Genomic DNA, 16,228 nt, shown 5'->3' with positions numbered 1-16,228 from the left:
TTTTTTGAATCTGAAATACTTCATGAAAATTTTCAACTTTTTTAACGCCGAAATCCTGTCGTGAAAATTTTCAACTTTTTTGAATCCGAAATACTTCATGAAAATGTTCGACTTTTTTAAAGCCGAAATACTTCATGAAAATGTTCGACTTTTTTAAAGCCGAAATCCTGTCGTGAAAATTTTCAACTTTTTCGAAGCCGAAATCTTTTCATGAAAATTTTCAACTTTTTTGAAGCCGAAATCTTTTCATGAAAATGTTCGACTTTTTTAAAGCCAAAATCCTGTCGTGAAAATTTTCAACTTTTTTGAATCCGAAATACTTCATGAAAATGTTCGACTTTTTTAAAGCCGAAATACTTCATGAAAATGTTCGACTTTTTTAAAGCCGAAATCCTGTCGTGAAAATTTTCAACTTTTTTGAAGCCAAAATCTTTTCATGAAAATTTTCAACTTTTTTGAAGCCGAAATACTTCATGAAAATGTTCTACTTTTTAAAGCCGAAATCCTGTCGTGAAAATTTTCAACTTTTTTGAATCCGAAATACTTCATGAAAATTTTCAACTTTTTTGAAGCCAAAATACTTCATGAAAATGTTCGACTTTTTAAAAGCCGAAATCCTGTCGTGAAAATTTTCAAATTTTTTGAAGCCGAAATCTTTTCATGAAAATGTTCGACTTTTTTAAAGCCGAAATCCTGTCGTGAAAATTTTCAACTTTTTTGAATCCGAAATCCTGTCGTGAAAATTTTCAACTTTTTTGAAGCCGAAATACTTCATGAAAATGTTCGACTTTTTTAAAGCCGAAATCCTGTCGTGAAAATTTTCAACCTTTTTGAAGCCGAAATACTTCATGAAAATGTTCGACTTTTTTAAAGCCGAAATCCTTTCGTGAAAATTTTCAACTTTTTTGAAGCCCAAATACTTCATGAAAATGTTCGACTTTTTTAACGCCGAAATCCTGTCGTGAAAATGTTCGACTTTTTTGAATCCGAAATACTTCATGAAAATTTTTGAAATTTTTTGAAGCCGAAATACTTCATGAAAATGTTCGACTTTTTTAAAGCCGAAATTCTGTCGTGAAAATTTTCAACTTTTTTGAAGCCGAAATCTTTTCATGAAAATTTTCAACTTTTTTGAAGCCGAAATCTTTGCATGAAAATTTTCAACTTTTTTGAAGCTGAAATACTTCATGAAAATGTTCGACATTTTTAAAGCCGAAATCCTGTCGTGAAAATTTTCAACTTTTTTGAAGCCGAAATCTTTTCATGAAAATTTTCAACTTTTTTGAAGCCGAAATCTTTTCATGAAAATTTGCAACTTTTTTGAAGCCGAAATCTTTTCATGAAATTTTCAACTTTTTTGAATCTGAAATACTTCATGAAAATGTTCGACTTTTTTAACGCCGAAATCATGTTGTGAAAATTTTCAACTTTTTTGAAGCCGAAATACTTCATGAAAATTTTCAACTTTTTTAAAGCCGAAATACTTCATGAAAATGTTCGACTTTTTTAAAGTAGAAATCCTGTCGTGAAAATTTTCAACTCTTTTAAAGCCGAAATCTTTTCATGAATATTTTCAACTTTTTTGAAGCCGAAATCTTTTCATGAAAATTTTCAACTTTTTTGAAGCTGAAATACTTCATGAAAATGTTCGACTTTTTTAAAGCCCAAATCCTGTCCTGAAAATTTTCAACTTTTTTGAAGCCGAAATCTTTTCATGAAAATTTTCAACTTTTTTGAAGCCGAAATCTTTTCATGAAAATTTTCAACTTTTTTGAAGCCGAAATCTTTTCATGAAAATTTTCAACTTTTTTGAATCTGAAATACTTCATGAAAATTTTCAACTTTTTTAACGCCGAAATCCTGTCGTGAAAATTTTCAACTTTTTTGAATCCGAAATACTTCATGAAAATTTTCAACTTTTTTAAAGCCGAAATACTTCATGAAAATGTTCGACTTTTTTAAAGTCGAAATCCTGTCGTGAAAATTTTCAACTCTTTTGAAGCCGAAATCTTTTCATGAAAATTTTCAACTTTTTTGAAGCCGAAATGTTTTCATGAAAATTTTCAACTTTTTTGAAGCTGAAATACTTCATGAAAATTTTCGACTTTTTTAAAGCCGAAATCCTGTCGTGAAAATTTTCAACTTTTTTGTAGCCGAAATCTTGTCTTGAAAATTTTCAACTTTTTTGAAGCCGAAATCTTTTCATGAAAATTTTCAACTTTTTTAAAGTAGAAATCCTGTCGTGAAAATTTTCAACTCTTTTAAAGCCGAAATCTTTTCATGAATATTTTCAACTTTTTTGAAGCCGAAATCTTTTCATGAAAATTTTCAACTTTTTTGAATCCGAAATACTTCATGAAAATTTTCAAATTTTTTGAAGCCGAAATACTTCATGAAAATGTTCGACTTTTTTAAAGCTGAAATCCTGTCGTGAAAATTTTCAACTTTTTTGAAGCCGAAATCTTTTCATGAAAATGTTCGACTTTTTTGAAGCCGAAATCTTTTCATGAAAATTTTCAACTTTTTTGAAGCCGAAATCTTTTCATCAAAATTTTCAACTTTTTTGAAGCTGAAATACTTCATGAAAATGTTCGACTTTTTTAAAGCCGAAATCCTGTCCTGAAAATTTTCAACTTTTTTGAAGCCGAAATCTTTTCATGAAAATTTTCAACTTTTTTGAAGCCGAAATCTTTTCATAAAAATTTTCAACTTTTTAGAAGCCGAAATCTTTTCATGAAAATTTTCAACTTTTTTGAAGCCGAAATACTTCATGAAAATGTTTGACTTTTTTAAAGCTGAAATCCTGTCGTGAAAATTTTCAACTTTTTTGAAGTCCAAATACTTCATGAAAATATTCAACTTTTTTGAAGCCGAAATACTGTCGTGAAAATTTTCAACCTTTTTAAAGCCGAAATATTTCATGAAAATGTTCGACTTTTTTAAAGCCGAAATCCTGTCGTGAAAATTTTCAACCTTTTTGAAGCCGAAATACTTCATGAAAATGTTCGACTTTTTTAAAGCCGAAATCCTTTCGTGAAAATTTTCAACTTTTTTGAAGCCCAAATACTTCATGAAAATGTTCGACTTTTTTAACGCCGAAATCCTGTCGTGAAAATGTTCGACTTTTTTGAATCCGAAATACTTCATGAAAATTTTTGAAATTTTTTGAAGCCGAAATACTTCATGAAAATGTTCGACTTTTTTAAAGCCGAAATTCTGTCGTGAAAATTTTCAACTTTTTTGAAGCCGAAATCTTTTCATGAAAATTTTCAACTTTTTTGAAGCCGAAATCTTTGCATGAAAATTTTCAACTTTTTTGAAGCTGAAATACTTCATGAAAATGTTCGACATTTTTAAAGCCGAAATCCTGTCGTGAAAATTTTCAACTTTTTTGAAGCCGAAATCTTTTCATGAAAATTTTCAACTTTTTTGAAGCCGAAATCTTTTCATGAAAATTTGCAACTTTTTTGAAGCCGAAATCTTTTCATGAAATTTGCAACTTTTTTGAATCTGAAATACTTCATGAAAATGTTCGACTTTTTTAACGCCGAAATCATGTTGTGAAAATTTTCAACTTTTTTGAAGCCGAAATACTTCATGAAAATTTTCAACTTTTTTAAAGCCGAAATACTTCATGAAAATGTTCGACTTTTTTAAAGTAGAAATCCTGTCGTGAAAATTTTCAACTCTTTTAAAGCCGAAATCTTTTCATGAATATTTTCAACTTTTTTGAAGCCGAAATCTTTTCATGAAAATTTTCAACTTTTTTGAAGCTGAAATACTTCATGAAAATGTTCGACTTTTTTAAAGCCCAAATCCTGTCCTGAAAATTTTCAACTTTTTTGAAGCCGAAATCTTTTCATGAAAATTTTCAACTTTTTTGAAGCCGAAATCTTTTCATGAAAATTTTCAACTTTTTTGAAGCCGAAATCTTTTCATGAAAATTTTCAACTTTTTTGAATCTGAAATACTTCATGAAAATTTTCAACTTTTTTAACGCCGAAATCCTGTCGTGAAAATTTTCAACTTTTTTGAATCCGAAATACTTCATGAAAATTTTCAACTTTTTTAAAGCCGAAATACTTCATGAAAATGTTCGACTTTTTTAAAGTCGAAATCCTGTCGTGAAAATTTTCAACTCTTTTGAAGCCGAAATCTTTTCATGAAAATTTTCAACTTTTTTGAAGCCGAAATGTTTTCATGAAAATTTTCAACTTTTTTGAAGCTGAAATACTTCATGAAAATTTTCGACTTTTTTAAAGCCGAAATCCTGTCGTGAAAATTTTCAACTTTTTTGTAGCCGAAATCTTGTCTTGAAAATTTTCAACTTTTTTGAAGCCGAAATCTTTTCATGAAAATTTTCAACTTTTTTAAAGTAGAAATCCTGTCGTGAAAATTTTCAACTCTTTTAAAGCCGAAATCTTTTCATGAATATTTTCAACTTTTTTGAAGCCGAAATCTTTTCATGAAAATTTTCAACTTTTTTGAAGCTGAAATACTTCATGAAAATGTTCGACTTTTTTAAAGCCCAAATCCTGTCCTGAAAATTTTCAACTTTTTTGAAGCCCAAATAATTCATGAAAATATTCAACTTTTTTGAAGCCGAAATACTGTCGTGAAAATTTTCAACCTTTTTGAAGCCGAAATACTTCATGAAAATGTTTGACTTTTTTAAAGTCGAAATCCTGTCGTGAAAATTTTCAACTTTTTTGAATCCGAAATACTTCATGAAAATGTTCAACTTTTTTAAAGCCGAAATCCTGTCGTGAAAATTTTCAACTTTTTTGAAGCCGAAATCTTTTCATGAAAATTTTCAACTTTTTTGAAGCCGAAATCTTTTCATGAAAATTTTCAACTTTTTTGAAGCCGAAATCTTTTCATGAAAATTTTCAACTTTTTTGAAGCTGAAATACTTCATGAAAATGTTCGACTTTTTTAACGCCGAAATCCTGTCGTGAAAATGTTCAACTTTTTTGAATCCGAAATACTTCATGAAAATTTTCAAATTTTTTGAAGCCGAAATACTTCATGAAAATGTTCGACTTTTTTAAAGCTGAAATCCTGTCGTGAAAATTTTCAACTTTTTTGAAGCCGAAATCTTTTCATGAAAATGTTCGACTTTTTTGAAGCCGAAATCTTTTCATGAAAATTTTCAACTTTTTTGAAGCCGAAATCTTTTCATCAAAATTTTCAACTTTTTTGAAGCTGAAATACTTCATGAAAATGTTCGACTTTTTTAAAGCCGAAATCCTGTCCTGAAAATTTTCAACTTTTTTGAAGCCGAAATCTTTTCATGAAAATTTTCAACTTTTTTGAAGCCGAAATCTTTTCATGAAAATTTTCAACTTTTTAGAAGCCGAAATCTTTTCATGAAAATTTTCAACTTTTTTGAAGCCGAAATACTTCATGAAAATGTTTGACTTTTTTAAAGCTGAAATCCTGTCGTGAAAATTTTCAACTTTTTTGAAGCCCAAATACTTCATGAAAATATTCAACTTTTTTGAAGCCGAAATACTGTCGTGAAAATTTTCAACCTTTTTAAAGCCGAAATACTTCATGAAAATGTTCGACTTTTTTAAAGCCGAAATCCTGTCGTGAAAATTTTCAACCTTTTTGAAGCCGAAATACTTCATGAAAATGTTCGACTTTTTTAAAGCCGAAATCCTTTCGTGAAAATTTTCAACTTTTTTGAAGCCCAAATACTTCATGAAAATGTTCGACTTTTTTAACGCCGAAATCCTGTCGTGAAAATGTTCGACTTTTTTGAATCCGAAATACTTCATGAAAATTTTTGAAATTTTTTGAAGCCGAAATACTTCATGAAAATGTTCGACTTTTTTAAAGCCGAAATTCTGTCGTGAAAATTTTCAACTTTTTTGAAGCCGAAATCTTTTCATGAAAATTTGCAACTTTTTTGAAGCCGAAATCTTTTCATGAAATTTTCAACTTTTTTGAATCTGAAATACTTCATGAAAATGTTCGACTTTTTTAACGCCGAAATCATGTTGTGAAAATTTTCAACTTTTTTGAAGCCGTAATACTTCATGAAAATTTTCAACTTTTTTAAAGCCGAAATACTTCATGAAAATGTTCGACTTTTTTAAAGTAGAAATCCTGTCGTGAAAATTTTCAACTCTTTTAAAGCCGAAATCTTTTCATGAATATTTTCAACTTTTTTGAAGCCGAAATCTTTTCATGAAAATTTTCAACTTTTTTGAAGCTGAAATACTTCATGAAAATGTTCGACTTTTTTAAAGCCCAAATCCTGTCCTGAAAATTTTCAACTTTTTTGAAGCCGAAATCTTTTCATGAAAATTTTCAACTTTTTTGAAGCCGAAATCTTTTCATGAAAATTTTCAACTTTTTTGAAGCCGAAATCTTTTCATGAAAATTTTCAACTTTTTTGAATCTGAAATACTTCATGAAAATTTTCAACTTTTTTAACGCCGAAATCCTGTCGTGAAAATTTTCAACTTTTTTGAATCCGAAATACTTCATGAAAATTTTCAACTTTTTTAAAGCCGAAATACTTCATGAAAATGTTCGACTTTTTTAAAGTCGAAATCCTGTCGTGAAAATTTTCAACTCTTTTGAAGCCGAAATCTTTTCATGAAAATTTTCAACTTTTTTGAAGCCGAAATGTTTTCATGAAAATTTTCAACTTTTTTGAAGCTGAAATACTTCATGAAAATTTTCGACTTTTTTAAAGCCGAAATCCTGTCGTGAAAATTTTCAACTTTTTTGTAGCCGAAATCTTGTCTTGAAAATTTTCAACTTTTTTGAAGCCGAAATCTTTTCATGAAAATTTTCAACTTTTTTAAAGTAGAAATCCTGTCGTGAAAATTTTCAACTCTTTTAAAGCCGAAATCTTTTCATGAATATTTTCAACTTTTTTGAAGCCGAAATCTTTTCATGAAAATTTTCAACTTTTTTGAAGCTGAAATACTTCATGAAAATGTTCGACTTTTTTAAAGCCCAAATCCTGTCCTGAAAATTTTCAACTTTTTTGAAGCCGAAATCTTTTCATGAAAATTTTCAACTTTTTTGAAGCCGAAATCTTTTCATGAAAATTTTCAACTTTTTTGAAGCCGAAATCTTTTCATGAAAATTTTCAACTTTTTTGAATCTGAAATACTTCATGAAAATTTTCAACTTTTTTAACGCCGAAATCCTGTCGTGAAAATTTTCAACTTTTTTGAATCCGAAATACTTCATGAAAATTTTCAACTTTTTTAAAGCCGAAATACTTCATGAAAATGTTCGACTTTTTTAAAGTCGAAATCCTGTCGTGAAAATTTTCAACTCTTTTGAAGCCGAAATCTTTTCATGAAAATTTTCAACTTTTTTGAAGCCGAAATGTTTTCATGAAAATTTTCAACTTTTTTGAAGCTGAAATACTTCATGAAAATTTTCGACTTTTTTAAAGCCGAAATCCTGTCGTGAAAATTTTCAACTTTTTTGTAGCCGAAATCTTTTCTTGAAAATTTTCAACTTTTTTGAAGCCGAAATATTTTCATGAAAATTTTCAACTTTTTTGAATCCGAAATCTTTTCATGAAAATTTTCAACTTTTTTGAAGCTGAAATACTTCATGAAAATGTTTGACTTTTTTAAAGCTGAAATCCTGTCGTGAAAATTTTCAACTTTTTTGAAGCCCAAATACTTCATGAAAATATTCAACTTTTTTGAAGCCGAAATACTGTCTTGAAAATTTTCAACCTTTTTGAAGCCGAAATACTTCATGAAAATGTTTGACTTTTTTAAAGTCGAAATCCTGTCGTGAAAATTTTCAACTTTTTTGAATCCGAAATACTTCATGAAAATGTTCAACTTTTTTAAAGCCGAAATCCTGTCGTGAAAATTTTCAACTTTTTTGAAGCCGAAATCTTTTCATTAAAATTTTCAACTTTTTTGAAGCCGAAATCTTTTCATGAAAATTTTCAACTTTTTTGAATCTGAAATACTTCATGAAAATTTTCAACTTTTTTAATTCCGAAATCCTGTCGTGAAAATTTTCAACTTTTTTGAATCCGAAATACTTCATGAAAATTTTCAACTTTTTTAAAGCCGAAATACTTCATGAAAATGTTCGACTTTTTTAATGTCGAAATCCTGTCGTGAAAATTTTCAACTCTTTTGAAGCCGAAATCTTTTCATGAAAATTTTCAACTTTTTTGAAGCCGAAATCTTTTCATGAAAATTTTCAACTTTTTTGAAGCTGAAATACTTCATGAAAATGTTCGACTTTTTTAAAGCCGAAATCCTGTCGTGAAAATTTTCAACTTTTTTGAAGCCGAAATCTTTTCATGAAAATTTTCAACTTTTTTGAAGCCGAAATCTTTTCATGAAAATTTTCAACTTTTTTGAAGCCGAAATCTTTTCATGAAAATTTTCAACTTTTTTGAAGCCGAAATCCTGTCGTGAAAATTTTCAACTTTTTTGAAGCCCAAATACTTCATGAAAATGTTCAACTTTTTTGAAGCCGAAATACTTCATGAAAATGTTCGACTTTTTTAAAGCCGAAATCCTTTCGTGAAAATTTTCAACTTTTTTGAAGCCCAAATACTTCATGAAAATGTTAGACTTTTTTAAAGCCGAAATCCTGTCGTGAAAATTTTCAACTTTTTTGAAGCCGAAATCTTTTCATGAAAATTTTCAACTTTTTTGAAGCCGAAATCTTTTCATGAAAATTTTCAACTTTTTTGAAGCTGAAATACTTCATGAAAATGTTCGACTTTTTTAACGCCGAAATCCTGTCGTGAAAATGTTCGACTTTTTTGAATCCGAAATACTTCATGAAAATTTTTGAAATTTTTTGAAGCCGAAATCTTTTCATGAAAATTTTCAACTTTTTTGAAGCCGAAATCTTTTCATCAAAATTTTCAACTTTTTTGAAGCTGAAATACTTCATGAAAATGTTCGACTTTTTTAAAGCCGAAATCCTGTCCTGAAAATTTTCAACTTTTTTGAAGCCGAAATCTTTTCATGAAAATTTTCAACTTTTTTGAAGCCGAAATCTTTTCATGAAAATTTTCAACTTTTTTGAAGCCGAAATCTTTTCATCAAAATTTTCAACTTTTTTGAAGCTGAAATACTTCATGAAAATGTTCGACTTTTTTAAAGCCGAAATCCTGTCCTGAAAATTTTCAACTTTTTTGAAGCCGAAATCTTTTCATGAAAATTTTCACCTTTTTTGAAGCCGAAATCTTTTCATGAAAATTTTCAACTTTTTTGAAGCTGAAATACTTCATGAAAATGTTTGACTTTTTTAAAGCTGAAATCCTGTCGTGAAAATTTTCAACTTTTTTGAAGCCCAAATACTTCATGAAAATATTCAACTTTTTTGAAGCCCAAATACTGTCGTGAAAATTTTCAACCTTTTTGAAGCCGAAATACTTCATGAAAATGTTTGACTTTTTTAAAGTCGAAATCCTGTCGTGAAAATTTTCAACTTTTTTGAATCCGAAATACTTCATGAAAATGTTCAACTTTTTTAAAGCCGAAATCCTGTCGTGAAAATTTTCAACTTTTTTGAAGCCGAAATCTTTTCATGAAAATTTTCAACTTTTTTGAAGCCGAAATCTTTTCATGAAAATTTTCAACTTTTTTGAAGCTGAAATCTTTTCATCAAAATTTTCAACTTTTTTGAAGCTGAAATACTTCATGAAAATGTTCGACTTTTTTAAAGCCGAAATCCTGTCCTGAAAATTTTCAACTTTTTTGAAGCCGAAATCTTTTCATGAAAATTTTCAACTTTTTTGAAGCTGAAATCTTTTCATCAAAATTTTCAACTTTTTTGAAGCTGAAATACTTCATGAAAATTTTCGACTTTTTTAAAGCCGAAATCCTGTCGTGAAAATTTTCAACTTTTTTGTAGCCGAAATCTTGTCTTGAAAATTTTCAACTTTTTTGAAGCCGAAATATTTTCATGAAAATTTTCAACTTTTTTGAATCCGAAATCTTTTCATGAAAATTTTCAACTTTTTTGAAGCTGAAATACTTCATGAAAATGTTTGACTTTTTTAAAGCTGAAATCCTGTCGTGAAAATTTTCAACTTTTTTGAAGCCCAAATACTTCATGAAAATATTCAACTTTTTTGAAGCCGAAATACTGTCTTGAAAATTTTCAACCTTTTTGAAGCCGAAATACTTCATGAAAATGTTTGACTTTTTTAAAGTCGAAATCCTGTCGTGAAAATTTTCAACTTTTTTGAATCCGAAATACTTCATGAAAATGTTCAACTTTTTTAAAGCCGAAATCCTGTCGTGAAAATTTTCAACTTTTTTGAAGCCGAAATCTTTTCATTAAAATTTTCAACTTTTTTGAAGCCGAAATCTTTTCATGAAAATTTTCAACTTTTTTGAATCTGAAATACTTCATGAAAATTTTCAACTTTTTTAATTCCGAAATCCTGTCGTGAAAATTTTCAACTTTTTTGAATCCGAAATACTTCATGAAAATTTTCAACTTTTTTAAAGCCGAAATACTTCATGAAAATGTTCGACTTTTTTAATGTCGAAATCCTGTCGTGAAAATTTTCAACTCTTTTGAAGCCGAAATCTTTTCATGAAAATTTTCAACTTTTTTGAAGCCGAAATCTTTTCATGAAAATTTTCAACTTTTTTGAAGCTGAAATACTTCATGAAAATGTTCGACTTTTTTAAAGCCGAAATCCTGTCGTGAAAATTTTCAACTTTTTTGAAGCCGAAATCTTTTCATGAAAATTTTCAACTTTTTTGAAGCCGAAATCTTTTCATGAAAATTTTCAACTTTTTTGAAGCCGAAATCTTTTCATGAAAATTTTCAACTTTTTTGAAGCCGAAATCTTTTCATGAAAATTTTCAACTTTTTTGAAGCTGAAATACTTCATGAAAATTTTCGACTTTTTTAAAGCCGAAATCCTGTCGTGAAAATTTTCAACTTTTTTGAAGCCCAAATACTTCATGAAAATGTTCAACTTTTTTGAAGCCGAAATACTTCATGAAAATGTTCGACTTTTTTAAAGCCGAAATCCTTTCGTGAAAATTTTCAACTTTTTTGAAGCCCAAATACTTCATGAAAATGTTAGACTTTTTTAAAGCCGAAATCCTGTCGTGAAAATTTTCAACTTTTTTGAAGCCGAAATCTTTTCATGAAAATTTTCAACTTTTTTGAAGCCGAAATCTTTTCATGAAAATTTTCAACTTTTTTGAAGCTGAAATACTTCATGAAAATGTTCGACTTTTTTAACGCCGAAATCCTGTCGTGAAAATGTTCGACTTTTTTGAATCCGAAATACTTCATGAAAATTTTTGAAATTTTTTGAAGCCGAAATCTTTTCATGAAAATTTTCAACTTTTTTGAAGCCGAAATCTTTTCATCAAAATTTTCAACTTTTTTGAAGCTGAAATACTTCATGAAAATGTTCGACTTTTTTAAAGCCGAAATCCTGTCCTGAAAATTTTCAACTTTTTTGAAGCCGAAATCTTTTCATGAAAATTTTCAACTTTTTTGAAGCCGAAATCTTTTCATGAAAATTTTCAACTTTTTTGAAGCCGAAATCTTTTCATCAAAATTTTCAACTTTTTTGAAGCTGAAATACTTCATGAAAATGTTCGACTTTTTTAAAGCCGAAATCCTGTCCTGAAAATTTTCAACTTTTTTGAAGCCGAAATCTTTTCATGAAAATTTTCACCTTTTTTGAAGCCGAAATCTTTTCATGAAAATTTTCAACTTTTTTGAAGCTGAAATACTTCATGAAAATGTTTGACTTTTTTAAAGCTGAAATCCTGTCGTGAAAATTTTCAACTTTTTTGAAGCCCAAATACTTCATGAAAATATTCAACTTTTTTGAAGCCCAAATACTGTCGTGAAAATTTTCAACCTTTTTGAAGCCGAAATACTTCATGAAAATGTTTGACTTTTTTAAAGTCGAAATCCTGTCGTGAAAATTTTCAACTTTTTTGAATCCGAAATACTTCATGAAAATGTTCAACTTTTTTAAAGCCGAAATCCTGTCGTGAAAATTTTCAACTTTTTTGAAGCCGAAATCTTTTCATGAAAATTTTCAACTTTTTTGAAGCCGAAATCTTTTCATGAAAATTTTCAACTTTTTTGAAGCTGAAATCTTTTCATCAAAATTTTCAACTTTTTTGAAGCTGAAATACTTCATGAAAATGTTCGACTTTTTTAAAGCCGAAATCCTGTCCTGAAAATTTTCAACTTTTTTGAAGCCGAAATCTTTTCATGAAAATTTTCAACTTTTTTCAAGCCGAAATCTTTTCATTAAAATTTTCAACTTTTTTGAAGCCGAAATCTTTTCATGAAAATTTTCAACTTTTTTGAATCTGAAATACTTCATGAAAATTTTCAACTTTTTTAATTCCGAAATCCTGTCGTGAAAATTTTCAACTTTTTTGAATCCGAAATACTTCATGAAAATTTTCAACTTTTTTAAAGCCGAAATACTTCATGAAAATGTTCGACTTTTTTAATGTCGAAATCCTGTCGTGAAAATTTTCAACTCTTTTGAAGCCGAAATCTTTTCATGAAAATTTTCAACTTTTTTGAAGCCGAAATCTTTTCATGAAAATTTTCAACTTTTTTGAAGCTGAAATACTTCATGAAAATGTTCGACTTTTTTAAAGCCGAAATCCTGTCGTGAAAATTTTCAACTTTTTTGAAGCCGAAATCTTTTCATGAAAATTTTCAACTTTTTTGAAGCCGAAATCTTTTCATGAAAATTTTCAACTTTTTTGAAGCCGAAATCTTTTCATGAAAATTTTCAACTTTTTTGAAGCTGAAATACTTCATGAAAATTTTCGACTTTTTTAAAGCCGAAATCCTGTCGTGAAAATTTTCAACTTTTTTGAAGCCCAAATACTTCATGAAAATGTTCAACTTTTTTGAAGCCGAAATACTTCATGAAAATGTTCGACTTTTTTAAAGCCGAAATCCTTTCGTGAAAATTTTCAACTTTTTTGAAGCCCAAATACTTCATGAAAATGTTAGACTTTTTTAAAGCCGAAATCCTGTCGTGAAAATTTTCAACTTTTTTGAAGCCGAAATCTTTTCATGAAAATTTTCAACTTTTTTGAAGCCGAAATCTTTTCATGAAAATTTTCAACTTTTTTGAAGCTGAAATACTTCATGAAAATGTTCGACTTTTTTAAAGCCGAAATCCTGTCCTGAAAATTTTCAACTTTTTTGAAGCCGAAATCTTTTCATGAAAATTTTCACCTTTTTTGAAGCCGAAATCTTTTCATGAAAATTTTCAACTTTTTTGAAGCTGAAATACTTCATGAAAATGTTTGACTTTTTTAAAGCTGAAATCCTGTCGTGAAAATTTTCAACTTTTTTGAAGCCCAAATACTTCATGAAAATATTCAACTTTTTTGAAGCCCAAATACTGTCGTGAAAATTTTCAACCTTTTTGAAGCCGAAATACTTCATGAAAATGTTTGACTTTTTTAAAGTCGAAATCCTGTCGTGAAAATTTTCAACTTTTTTGAATCCGAAATATTTCATGAAAATGTTCAACTTTTTTAAAGCCGAAATCCTGTCGTGAAAATTTTCAACTTTTTTGAAGCCGAAATCTTTTCATGAAAATTTTCAACTTTTTTGAAGCCGAAATCTTTTCATGAAAATTTTCAACTTTTTTGAAGCCGAAATCTTTTCATGAAAATTTTCAACTTTTTTGAAGCTGAAATACTTCATGAAAATGTTCGACTTTTTTAACGCCGAAATCCTGTTGTGAAAATGTTCAACTTTTTTGAATCCGAAATACTTCATGAAAATTTTCAAATTTTTTGAAGCCGAAATCTTTTCATGAAAATGTTCGACTTTTTTAAAGCTGAAATCCTGTCGTGAAAATTTTCAACTTTTTTGAAGCCGAAATCTTTTCATGAAAATTTTCAACTTTTTTGAAGCCGAAATCTTTTCATGAAAATTTTCAACTTTTTTGAAGCTGAAATCTTTTCATCAAAATTTTCAACTTTTTTGAAGCTGAAATACTTCATGAAAATGTTCGACTTTTTTAAAGCCGAAATCCTGTCCTGAAAATTTTCAACTTTTTTGAAGCCGAAATCTTTTCATGAAAATTTTCAACTTTTTTCAAGCCGAAATCTTTTCATTAAAATTTTCAACTTTTTTGAAGCCGAAATCTTTTCATGAAAATTTTCAACTTTTTTGAATCTGAAATACTTCATGAAAATTTTCAACTTTTTTAATTCCGAAATCCTGTCGTGAAAATTTTCAACTTTTTTGAATCCGAAATACTTCATGAAAATTTTCAACTTTTTTAAAGCCGAAATACTTCATGAAAATGTTCGACTTTTTTAATGTCGAAATCCTGTCATGAAAATTTTCAACTCTTTTGAAGCCGAAATCTTTTCATGAAAATTTTCAACTTTTTTGAAGCCGAAATCTTTTCATGAAAATTTTCAACTTTTTTGAAGCTGAATTACTTCATGAAAATGTTCGACTTTTTTAAAGCCGAAATCCTGTCGTGAAAATTTTCAACTTTTTTGAAGCCGAAATCTTTTCATGAAAATTTTCAACTTTTTTGAAGCCGAAATCTTTTCATGAAAATTTTCAACTTTTTTGAAGCCGAAATCTTTTCATGAAAATTTTCAACTTTTTTGAAGCTGAAATACTTCATGAAAATTTTCGACTTTTTTAAAGCCGAAATCCTGTCGTGAAAATTTTCAACTTTTTTGAAGCCCAAATACTTCATGAAAATGTTCAACTTTTTTGAAGCCGAAATACTTCATGAAAATGTTCGACTTTTTTAAAGCCGAAATCCTTTCGTGAAAATTTTCAACTTTTTTGAAGCCCAAATACTTCATGAAAATGTTAGACTTTTTTAAAGCCGAAATCCTGTCGTGAAAATTTTCAACTTTTTTGAAGCCGAAATCTTTTCATGAAAATTTTCAACTTTTTTGAAGCCGAAATCTTTTCATGAAAATTTTCAACTTTTTTGAAGCTGAAATACTTCATGAAAATGTTCGACTTTTTTAACGCCGAAATCCTGTCGTGAAAATGTTCGACTTTTTTGAATCCGAAATACTTCATGAAAATTTTTGAAATTTTTTGAAGCCGAAATCTTTTCATGAAAATTTTCAACTTTTTTGAAGCCGAAATCTTTTCATGAAAATTTTCAACTTTTTTGAATCCGAAATCTTTTCATGAAAATTTTCAACTTTTTTGAAGCTGAAATACTTCATGAAAATTTTTGACTTTTTTAAAGCCGAAATCCTGTCGTGAAAATTTTCAACTTTCTTGAAGCCCAAATACTTCATGAAAATGTTCAACTTTTTTGAAGCCGTAATACTTCATGAAAATGTTCGACTTTATTAAAGCCGAAATCCTGTCGTGAAAATTTTCAACCTTTTTGAAGCCGAAATACTTCATGAAAATGTTCGACTTTTTTAAATCCGAAATCCTTTCGTGAAAATTTTCAACTTTTTTGAAGCCCAAATACTTCATGAAAATGTTCGACTTTTTTAAAGCCGAAATCCTGTCGTGAAAATTTTCAACTTTTTTGAAGCCGAAATCTTTTCATGAAAATTTTCAACTTTTTTGAAGCCGAAATCTTTTCATGAAAATTTTCAACTTTTTTGAAGCTGAAATACTTCATGAAAATGTTCGACTTTTTTAACGCCGAAATCCTGTCGTGAAAATGTTCGACTTTTTTGAATCCGAAATACTTCATGAAAATTTTTGAAATTTTTTGAAGCCGAAATACTTCATGAAAATGTTCGACTTTTTTAAAGCCGAAATTCTGTCGTGAAAATTTTCAACTTTTTTGAAGCCGAAATCTTTTCATGAAAATTTTCAACTTTTTTGAAGCCGAAATCTTTTCATGAAAATTTTCAACTTTTTTGAAGCTGAAATACTTCATGAAAATGTTCGACATTTTTAAAGCCGAAATCCTGTCGTGAAAATGTTCAACTTTTTTGAAGCCGAAATCTTTTCATGAAAATTTTCAACTTTTTTGAAGCAGAAATCTTTTCATGAAAATTTGCAACTTTTTTGAAGCCGAAATCTTTTCATGAAATTTTCAACTTTTTTGAATCTGAAATACTTCATGAAAATGTTCGACTTTTTTAACGCCGAAATCCTGTTGTGAAAATTTTCAACTTTTTTGAAGCCGAAATACTTCATGAAAATTTTCAACTTTTTTAAAGCCGAAATACTTCATGAAAATGTTCGACTTTTTTAAAGTAGAAATCCTGTCGTGAAAATTTTC

This window comes from Labrus mixtus, unplaced genomic scaffold, assembly GCF_963584025.1.
Source record: "Labrus mixtus unplaced genomic scaffold, fLabMix1.1 SCAFFOLD_28, whole genome shotgun sequence".
Lineage (NCBI taxonomy): Eukaryota > Metazoa > Chordata > Actinopteri > Labriformes > Labridae > Labrus > Labrus mixtus.
The sequence above is the reverse complement of the archived record's forward strand: the minus strand, read 5'-3'. Positions refer to the sequence as shown.